Source organism: Parus major, chromosome 10, assembly GCF_001522545.3.
Source record: "Parus major isolate Abel chromosome 10, Parus_major1.1, whole genome shotgun sequence".
Taxonomy (NCBI): Eukaryota; Metazoa; Chordata; class Aves; order Passeriformes; family Paridae; genus Parus; species Parus major.
Window position 1 is genome coordinate 3668920 of NC_031779.1, and position 11660 is coordinate 3680579.

The 11660-nt window shown below is 39.8% G+C and overlaps 1 long non-coding RNA gene across 1 annotated transcript in view; it reads right to left on the minus strand.

The window, feature by feature from the left end:
• Positions 1–11297: 11297 nt before the first annotated feature.
• Positions 11298–11660, minus strand: part of LOC117244909 — an 18232-nt gene continuing 17869 nt past the window's right edge. Inside the window, exon 3 of the long non-coding RNA XR_004498838.1 lies at positions 11298–11339. This is a non-coding gene — a long non-coding RNA (uncharacterized LOC117244909). The remainder of the gene's footprint in view (positions 11340–11660) is intronic.

Consider the following 11660-nt stretch of genomic DNA (forward strand, 5'->3'; position numbering starts at 1 on the left):
CGGGACCCGCACCGAGGGGAAGGGGCTGAGGTGGCACCCTGGCCCCCGGAGTAGTGCCGGGGCAGGGCAGAGGGGCTGGCGGCTGCCAGGGCTCCCAAGTGCACCGCTGTCCCCCGCAGTGCTGGGGCTCTCGGGCCTGCAGAGAGCTGTACCTCGGTGCCGCACACTCGGGGCTCAAAGAGCGGGCGGAAAAGGCGAACGAGACCTACTGCGACCCTCAGAGGGGACAATGGTGGGGCCAGGCCCTGCCGGGGGTACCCAGAGCTGCGGGGGATGGAGCCCAGGAAAAGCTGGGGCAGGGAAAGCAGCTATGGAGGTGACTTGTGTCCTTTCATAATGCCAGCGAGGAACAGCAGCAGATAGACAATTACCAAAATTACATATAATTAAGTAGAGACGTATTTAATTAACTTCTGGTGTGTCTCTCACAGTCTCATCAGCAGAGTGAGCAAGACCCAACACGCTGTCCTCAAGACTCACGCTCCCTTGTACAGTTTAGAAAGTACAGGGATGTGCATGAGTCCCACAGGATTTGGGTTGCACAAAGAGAAAATTAGGCAGCCTCTTTGTCTACACTCAATGCTTGGAGCAGAAAATTCCTCCCTGGTGCTGTCACTGGATCAGCTGAAGCGATGTTACTTTGCAGGAGGAGGGAATGTCCTATAACTTCTGGCCCATGGTACTTGCCAGGACAGTTAAGGTCTGGGTTTGCAAAGCAGGCCTTGGAGGCCAGCTCCTTGTTTAAACAAGCTGCAGCACAAAACTTCGTCTCTACAAGATAGCAAAGCCTCCTGATGAGGGTTCAGACCAACAGTTACCATCCCCAGGTCCTCAGAAAGGCCATCATCTGAATTAACCTACGAAATTAACCTAGGAACTATACAAAATTCAGAGGCTCACAGCTAGGCATGGGGATTCACGTGTACTGCTTCTAGGGAGCAGAAGTCCACTGCCAAAATAGAAACTTTCCTTATGTCTGCTTAAGAAAAGATGATTTCTCACTGCAGTCCTTTCTCAGTGCATTGGTTTAATAACCAAACTAGTACAACAATAATTGTAAAAAGTTTTTCTCTTTGTCCTTTTCTTGATTTTACACTACAGTCAATTAGAACACGTTAAGGCCTTTCTGAGACAAGTATAGTGAATATCAAAAAGATACCTAGTTACATATTGTTCAACAACCTGACTGCTTTTTAAAATGCATCAGTATGTTTTGATCCTAGTTTAGGAGAACATATTCCACTGCCACAAGAGATGACTTAAAAAACATAGAGTATTATCACTAAAGGACACGAAATGATTCACACAAACACTCTCAGTGTCAAAACAAAAAAACCCATCTTTTATTCTCTGGCTCCAGTATTTATAGATTCTCAACAACAACCAGGGATTGGACAATTAAGTTACCACCTTCCCAAGCACACTGGTCATGAGAAATGTCCATCAAAAGACATTTCTTAGAAGGAATGTGATAAACATGTTTATAGGACTTTCATGGGAAAGTAACTAAAACTATAAAGACATTATCAGAAGGCTTAATTTCAGGGTGACAGAGTATCATGGCTAGGAACTCACTGAGGTAGCTCATCTCACTTCGGTGAAAGAAATTAACAAGAAATTAACAGAAGGGAAAAAAAAACCCTCTATTCCCAAAAATAAAAATAACCACAAAAACAAATTAAAAACAAACTTTACCTCTAAACAACTCATCATTAAAATAATACCCCATAAATTCATAACCCAAAAACACAACTATAGAAAAGCCATAAAAATAAAAATTTCACAATTACAAAGTTTTTGCCAAACAACTACTATTCATAAAAATTATATAATTAGTTACTATATAATTAGTAACTAATTTAACATCCCAAGTTTTATCTACATTATCAATTAAAAAAATTAAACAAAAAATATATTCTAAAAGTATTATTCTAATTCTCCTTATTCTTTTAGTTCTTTGAATAAAATTTCTTTATACCTTTTAAAATTTAAGCTTATTTTAGCCTCCTCCTAATCCATATCTCACAACAAAAAATAAATAAGTACACTAATAATTTTAACCAACACTAAACCCACCACACTATTTGGTGAATTGGCCAGGAAATTAATTAATTGTCTTACAAAATTAAACAAACAGCTGTCTGGCTAATTTGGGAGTAGTGCTGATAGACTCTTAAAAGAATGCCTGTGCAGCTCCAGCTTTCTGAAAGAATGTTGGCCATGACATGGGAGCCTCTAGGATACATGAGAAAGTATGAGATACAGGGAGAAGGAAAGGAACTCAAAGTTTAAACAAAAATACCTGAAGGATGGTATCACCTCCACAGGAAAAAAAAAAAAAAATCATGAGGTTCTACTTACATGAAAATAAGTTCAGTTATTAAGCTTTGTTTATAGGAAGATGATACCTGTATCCATGGGGCTGAACTGGCTGATGGTGATTTATTTTATTCTTTTCCTCTTGGAGGAAATGTGACAAGTACTGACATGTGTTAACATGCTTGCTATACCTTTCATTAACAATTTCAAAAACTTGGAAACTTCTGTTCCAGCTGGCCAAGAAAGATAGGCTTAGAAATTAAATAGCTTGTATAGTCTCTCCCTCTAATTGATATGTGAAGACAGATTGCATACAAATTATTTTTACTTATTGAAAAAAGAAGGCAGCACAAACTTTGTTTTTATGACATAATACCAATTCTCTAATGTTGCTTGTTACCTCTTGTTCACCACAATGGCTTGTCTCATCATCTCATCTCATCTCATCTCATCTCATCTCATCTCATCTCATCTCATCTCATCTCAATCTCATCAACAAATGGTGCAGGAATTCCCTAGCAGTAGTATAGCTTTCTTCTGGGGAGTACCTACTCAACTCATTTTGAATTCTGTTAATTTAATTAGGCTCTTTAGAAAATCAAGACAGCCAAGCCAAAGCACCAGGAAAGGATACCTGGTTTTGAAACTCACAACTCCTTCTGTGAGCAGGTGATGCCACACTTCAGGCTTACTGACAGTATAGCACAGAGTAAGGCTAGGACATGTTTATATAATGATGTTTCTGTCATGTAGTAAGGATTTTGTGAGAGAGATGGGACCACAGGGAGACGTTTCAAAAATAACGATTTATTATTTTCTTCTACAGTCTCATGAAGGAATAAGTCTTACTCTTATTCACCCTTATTCACCAGACATTCTTGGTCAGTGGTCACAAGGCCATGGGTCACAAGGTCTTTTAAAAGTTATTTAACCAATAAACTAACACCACAAAAGAATGTTTCTACTTCCACACCAATAACTAATTTATAACTTATTTTGTTTTATACATCTCTGCTGCAGTGCGGACTTTCTTCTCTAATTATATAGTGACACACAAAACTACTTATTATACCTTAAACTTCTTATTACTTTTATAATTGCTTCTATATCTTAACTTTAAAACCTTAAAACTTCTTAAAACTGAATCTGATGTCTTTCTATTTAAAATCACATTTTTACTTATGATTCTAAGTTTGGAAGCTTTCTCCAAGGCCTCAAGTCAAACCCTGTATCCATGTCTATATCTAAGCTTATATTGACAAGATTTTGACAGTTTTCTGTGTTTGGAATTCCCATATCATGTCACCTATCCCTTGACATAGGCAGAAATTTGCCTTCAGGAGGATCTGCTCTTTGGGCATAGATTGGGTTGGTTACAGGGGGTTGATTCTGATAACAGACAAAAGGGTAGGTGGTCATAATCATTTGGAAAAACTTCAAACATTCCCTTGGAGTTGCTTTACCTACTTCTTCTCCTAGGTATCTTTTTTTTTTTCCTTTTTTCTTTTTTTCTTTCCCAGGAATATACAGGAAATGACACCTAACAACTGGTTCTGCCAGTTCTATAAAACATGCCTCCTAAAAGACTATTAAAGATTCAAATTAGGTCAGTCAGAGTGAACTCACAGGCCTGTATGTGTCATTTGAAAAGTGGAGCGTTCCCTCACAGGAAGGCAAATATAAATGAAATAGAAACCAATTTTTCAAAAGTCTCTGAGACCTCTGCTGCCCTTGTTAAACAGAAATGTTCCTTTTGGACAAAGGGAGCCAGCAACATGAGCGGATGATATTATCAAATATTAGGAAATTGAAAACATCTGTATTCACCTAGAAAAACAAATAAAATAATACTGATGAAATCAGGAAGGTTTTACTAGTACAGTCAGTATATTTTATCCTGTAAGGATCTCCAAGAGCTTTGCACTAAAGAAATTGAGGGACAATATTTCTAAAAGAAGCATAAAAAAAGCAAATTTTCCCTGGGCAAATTGCTCATCTATGCTCCAGCCATAAGGCATGAGAAGGCCCTAAGACAGAAGGGAGGGATCCTGATGGCCAGTTCTCTGCACAGCTCAGTAGGCAGCAAACAAGTACAGAAATACCCCAGAACATGCCAGTCATGCTCAATATATGCTGTAACCCTGTAAAAGTTTTCTGTAACATTTCCTAGGTAATGGTGGAGAGCAATTTAGCTTTTGCAGTTAAGAACTATGGGATGATTTGTTGGAAAATTAAGCTTTAAATTATTTTAATAGTTTTCCTCTTCAGAACTAATGTTTCTGTTTGGTTTGTCATTCAAGAAATTAGTGAACTCCTTAAGTATAAAAGTATTTATAGCATAGTCTGCACCTGCCCTGATCTATAATCTGAAGGTCTACTCAGATACCATACCAAATGTTAAGAAGCTCATGACCTAACTCATGACCTAAGATCTTAAAATAGCTCTGAGAAGCTATTTTTTTATTTTTTCCCTAAGAGTCTTTTCAGTCTAATTGCACTACTGTTATTCACTAGATTTCAGTTGAACAAACACGTCTTGCAAGTTTTTGTATTGTGCTTCCTTCTTAAATCAGATTTACTTTAGCTGGTAGCTAGGAATTACTAATGTCATTCTCTGAAAAAAATCTACAAAAAACAAGTAACAGAAAGGCAAAACCCAAAGCTCACTGTTGGTAAGATGTCTCCCTACATCCTTTTCTTTATAGCTTCAGAGCTCTTCAGATCAAATAAAGATTAATAGATAATTCAAAACTGTTTATCTGTATTTTTATATTGTTGGATTTATGTCCCGCTCAGTGAAGTCTCAAGTCACTTACTTAAATCTGACTGAAGTACTCTTATATTTTAAAAAAAGTGTTTAAAAAATAGTCTTGAAAAAGAATACCCAGTCCATTTTGAGTATGGTATTGTACAATAGAAAAGAAGGTGAAGAGATTGAGTAACTGAAAAGGGCAATTAATATGCAATGTGGTGGGGGGAAAAGAAATATTAAAATCAACTGTACACAAAAACCAAGCAAAAAGAACTGTGAATCAACAAATACAAAAAGAAGCAATTCTTCTGGTGAGAGTCCACTTGTGACCTTACAGTGGTACAGAAATTACATTAAATTCTGTGATCTCTTCTGGTTTACACCATACCAGGTGATATCAGACCCAGTTCTAACTGAATGCAATTGAAAAAAAAGTTGTGGACAACAAGAAGGCAAATCAATACCTTCAAAGGCAGAGTTCCATCCTTGTGAAGCAATTCATTTGCCAGTGCTTTGAGCATATATCTATATATAGATAAATACACTATCATTGTAACATCTCCTGCCATATATACAGGACTACAACGTGTCCTGGAGTTTAGCTTTGAAGTTTAGTTGGGGATTTTTCCTTGGCAGAACAAGGAGCAATTACCACTGCATGCCTCTAACAGTTTTGTGTTACTGATCTTACTGGTACAGTAACATATGATGGTAGAAGAGAGCAGGCATGAAAAATAGGAAACAAGAAACCCAATTATGTTTCTGATGTCCACGCCTTGATACAACAGTAGAGAGATGCTGAAGAGAAATATCACGGCAGACAGCTATTCCCCTTCTCCAGGCTGCAGCTGGGAAAAGTTCAGGTGTTTTAGGAATGTCCTGAAATCACATCAAAGCTCACAGCAGTTCATACAGCAGTAGCAACTTCTGCAGCACAGAAGGAAAAAGAAAAGCAGCTGCAGCAAGTGAATGAGCAGAAGTTGTTGGGCTGTACATGTGAGCACTCCTGTCCTGGGGTGACTTTATGATGCTTGTATCCCCAGTCACCTTGTTTATGTTACATATTAAATTCTACACCTTTAAAACTGGCTCTGAGAGTGAAGTGAGGGGATGAAGAAGCTGCAGTTTGTATTGAAAGAACCCTCACTGCCCCACATCCTGCTCCTACTGTGGTGTCTGCAGCACAGACAGACAGCAGGACAGAGCTCTCCTTTGCTTTTAATTTTAGTTTTTAGCTAGCTGAGGCAGGGAAGTTCCCTGGACTGTTTTTTTTCCTTTTTCCCTTGGATCTGTTCAAACCTGCTATGGACAGAACACCCAGACAAACCCCAGGAGCTCACGGCTGTGGACCACAGGGGCCTGGGCCTTGGCACTTTCCAGTGCCAGAGGGACTGATAAGCTTCTGCTTTAGCAATGATGAAGCTGGATGACAGGGAGGAGACCGTGCTGGATATGGTGAAGAAGCCCCGAGCATATGCAGATGATGTGCATGGCCCCACACATGCAAGAATCTCAGCTGTGGAAACACATCTGCAGAAATTAGAAGCCAAGATAGAGGAGAATGCATATTACTGAATGCAGCCAAATTGTGAGCCCTCTCTACCTGATCACCCACAAAAAGAACACTTTCCAGTGGGGTTAGAAGTGTCAAAGATAGATTGGCAACACAAGGTAGAGTTGTTCATAGCTCGATGGGCCCATGACGCCTCAGGCCATCAGGGCAGAGATGCCACCTATAAGTGGGCACGAGACCGAGGGGTGGATTTAACCATGGACAGCATTTCCCAGGTTATCCATGACTGTGACACATGTGCCACAATCAAGCAGGCCAAGCAGTTGAAACCCCTATGATACGGTGGACATTGGTCCAAATATAGGTATGGGGAAGCCTGGCAGATTGACTACATCACACTGCCCCAAACCCACCAAGGCAAGCACTACATGCTCACAATGGTAGAAGCCACCACTGGATGGTTGGAAACCTACCCTGTGCCTCATGCCACTGCCCGGAACACCATCCTGGGACTTGAAAAGCAGGTCCTTTGGAGGCATGGCACCCCTGAGAGGATTGAGTCAGACAATGGGACTCATTTCAAGAACAGCCTTATAAACAGCTGGGCTAGGGAACATGGCATTGAGTGGGTGCACCATATCCCCTACCATGCACCTGATGAAGGAAAGTGGAGAGGTACCATGGACTGTTAAAAACCACCTTGAAAGTATTGGGTCAAGGATCTTTCAAAAACTGGGAGCAGTATCTAGCAAAGGCTACCTGGTTAGTTAACACCTGATGTTCCACCAACCAAGCAGACCCTGCCCAATCCAAGCCCCTGCATACAGCAGATGGAGACAAAGCCCCAGTGGTACATGTCAGATGTTTGCTAGGGAAGATAGTTTGGATCAATTCTGCTTCAAGCACAGACAAATCCATTTGTGGCATTGTCTTTGCTCAAGGACCAGATTGTACATGGTGGATAATGCAGAAAGATGGAACAACACAATGTGTACCTCAGGGAGACCTGATTGTTGGGTGAGAACCATGAGTAAATATCACTGTTTGCTGAATATCATTGTCCTTCTCTGTGTATATGCATACATATGTGTATGTATAATATAATGTATGTGTTTGTAGAGTTAGAATATATATTAGTTTTGGTAATAAGTTGATGATATGGAGATAAGGGGTAGAATGTTCTGGGGTGATTTTATGATGCTTGTATTCCCAATCACCTTGTTTATGTTACATATTAAGTTCTGCACCTTTAAGACTGGCTCTGAGACCAAAGAAGGGGGGAAGAAGAAGCCACAGTTTGTGTTGAGAAAGAGCCCTCACTGCCCCACATCCTGCATCCTGACTGTGGTGTCTGCAGCATGGACAGACAGCAGCACAGAGCTCTCCTTTGCTTTTAGTTAGTTTTTAGCTAGCTGGGGCAAAGTTCTCTTGTCTGTTTTTTCCCCTTTTTCTTGGATCTGTTCAAACCTGCTCTGTACTGAAAACCCAGACAAACCCTGGGAGCTCACACTTGTGGCCCACTGGGGCCTGGGCCTTGGCACTTTCCAGTGCCAGAGGGACTGATAAGAACCTGAGTGAGTCACTAGTGTGAGCTACACCACATGAAAAGGACTTTTCTAGGTTTGCCATCTCATTGACCTGTGAGAGGTTTTATTGTAAGGTCATTGCAGATGATTAGAGCTCACAGCTCCTTTTCATTTTGCAGGTAAAATGACCTCTTTATTTAAAATTTTCCATCAATTTTACTGATTAGTTTGAAATCTGTCTAGAACCTGGTGTGTCACCTCTCCCAGTTCCTGACTGGCACTCTAATAGTGGGTGGCAAAGCAGCAGTTTGCAAGTGTCAACAATAAACCCAGTGGAAGTGGTAATCCTCTGCCTGTCAGAGTGTTTAACATCCATCTCAACCATCCTTTGTCTGCAGGAATTGTTAATCATGCAGAATTGAAAACTGGCACTCAAATGGCATAGCTCCTACAGTTGGATAACAGCCTAGGAGGCAGCCAGGAGCTAAAGTTTCATTAGGAGCTATTTTAACATTCATTTGTCTACAGGAACAACAGGCTTAGTAAACAACTGGACTGTTACCAGAGCCCTCTGCCAGATGGCTCATGGCTGAAGTTAATGTTTTACAGAGAATCAGTCACACACCTTCCCAGTGCAGGCAGCAGTGAGCTTAACCAGAGCCACAATTCCCCAGTGGTCTTTTTACAGAAGTTTTACTTCATTGATTACAACTTCAGTTCAGCAGTTTAGGAGGAAAGATGATGATTTCTAGGACAAAGGCTGCACATTCTGCTTCTAACACCAGCACATCAAATGTAAATCCTGATGAAGCTGAAGGCTGCTCTCAACCTTTTTTCAGTACACAGCTCTAGAGCCTAGACTTCAAAACATACAGCTTCTGAGGGCTAGTGAGATTTAGATATTCTGGACTCGTTCATCTAAGCTACAGAGATGAGTAGGACTCACAAGTGGGACATTCTAACTCATTTCATCACCGACGGAATGAGGGTTCTGAATGCCAACAGCTATTCCTTTTGAAGACCTTGTTAAAACTGACAACTACTACAAGTCTAAAACAGAGGAAGTTTTTGGATCCTTGACAGGTTGCCAGATTAACTTCTCTATGTGCAGCTTTTAGTTTTTGGCTATTACTACAACAGCCTGAAGGATTTTTAAGGCAAGATCTGGCAGTGTTTGCTCATTGCTCCTGCTTTTATTAACAAATTGAGAGGAATGATGGATTTGTCTTTACAAACAAGTTGTGGATCTGCTGATAGATGAAACTAGCACTGAGAGATAAAAGAAAAAAATGGGATGGATTCCACTGATTGGTGAATGGAAAAAAGATATTTGCCTTTACAGACTAACTGTAGGTTTGCTGATAAATGAAATTTGGTATTGAAAGATGAGACAATGGGGAAACACCATCAATTCCATAAGAATTAAAATTAAGAGGGAGGGTTATACATTAGAGGGGAATCTCAGGTATCAGGCATTCCAGGAACTCTGTACCTCTCAAGTACCTCAGCCTACGAGGAAAGAGAGAAGGGACATGCAGCTGGGAAATCAGGATAAAAAGGAGGCTGCATTCTCCAAAAATCGAGAGACCTCAAGGGAATGCCCCATGGCCTCTCCCTTTATTCAAATAAAGTAAAAGGACTCCTCTGTCTCCTTTTTGGACATGAACCTCTGGTGTTTGTGGATTAATTTTCCTGACAAAAACCAGTAACAGTCAGCAGATAGGTGCACCCTGATGACAAGTGAATGATGAGGAAAAAAGTGTGACTTTTTAAGCATTTTGTAATGTATTTCATTTTAACAGGTAAATAATATTTTAAGATCTGTTGGTTTGGAGAAATAAATCCTGAGTCGGAAGGTGGGGTAGGTGATGAGCAGTTAAACCTTAATTTGTATTAGAAAAGCAATAGACCATGTTTTAGTTAGGGCTGTTGCACAAAACAGGAATTTTTTGCATGTTATTTTCCTTGCAAAAGCAGAGCACTGGTTTCATTCTGTTGTCCACAACTGCTGAAGTCACCAAGGGATATTGTTCATTTCACCTGAGCCCTTCTTCTTAGTTCTAAATACTCCCCACATTACTTTGATGTAAACCAAGATATAGATGCCTGTTTCTACAGTATTCCAGGGTATAATTGCATTTCCTGTACTTAAGACAATGACATATTCAGGACTTCCTAGTATGGTTACTATTTATATTTTCTTCTCACAGCATCACTTATTACCCAGTTCACTTTACAGATCCTTTGGGCATGTATGTATCACATAATGAACACCTGTAAAAATCCCCAAGACAAATCAGTGTCAGAACTGAAAGATATTTAGTTGCCTCAGTACCCAAAGGTATAAACTCTAATTAGCACCTACAGCACTGCCAGGACCAAATTCTGCTTAGTACCCCTGCATGATATTCTACTGCCCAACACAGACCCAGCAGCCTGCTTGGAGGTAAAGCTGGGATTGCTAAACCTCATCATTGGCTTCTCTAATTAAACAAGGTATCTGCAGAGCCTCCCCTCTTCTCCAAAATACAGCCTCGGGATGGATGCATAGATAAAATATTTAGTTCTGGCTGTTGAGTGCTCTACATATAGGGAAAATAATACACTCCTGCACTATATGTTAAAAAAACATATAATAAAAAATTTGGTCTGAAATGTTATGTATGGAATATTTAATACTAGTGAACAATTTAAAAACAAAACCAATTACATTCTTCCACCTCCTACCTGAGGTAAATTAATGCAGGAGCTTGGTGTTGAAAATAAGCTCTTTAAGTTTCTTTTTATCCTTTTTGAACTTCGGCTGACATTAAATTTCACTACTTCCTGCATGCAGTTTATTTTCTTTAACAACTGCTTTCAGAGCATGAAGACCTTAAGCTCTCAAGAATTTGAAAAAAATAGCTGGGGACAACATTTTTGGTTTCTTCCCCTCAAATAAACAATTTATTCAATAAATGACAGTGCCAAATTTAATAACAGCTTTGAAACATGTCCTTTAAATTTAAATACAGTACACAAAGGACAAACTAAATTGTTTCAATGGATTTGATTTCTGAAAACATTCCATGATTTTCTAAATTAAAAGAGAAGTTTTATAAAAGCTCATATAACATTGTAGAGATTAAATAAAAGGAAGGAACCCTTCTTCTAAATGAGGGCTTTTCACTGATTCTCAATTAGTGCCTTTGCCATGTAACTTACCTGCTTTGTGCCACTGGTTCTGGGTCTGTGAAAAAAATTAAAACAGGTTGAAAAATTGCTATTTGTGAAGCACTGTGAGAACTGTACACAGCTATGAATATTGCTGTCTTTCACTACATTGCTGTTAGCAGGGATATATCCTACTTATTTCTAGGCATCTGTGCAGCTGTCATGGGGTGACTTTGTATCCCAAATCACCTTGTTTATGTTACATATTAAATTCTACACCTTTAAGACTGGCTCTGAAAGCAAAGGGAGGGAAGAAGAAGCCACAGTTTGTGTTGAAAGAGCCCTCACTGCCCCACATCCTGCTCCTGACTGTGGTGTCTGCAGCACAGACAGACAG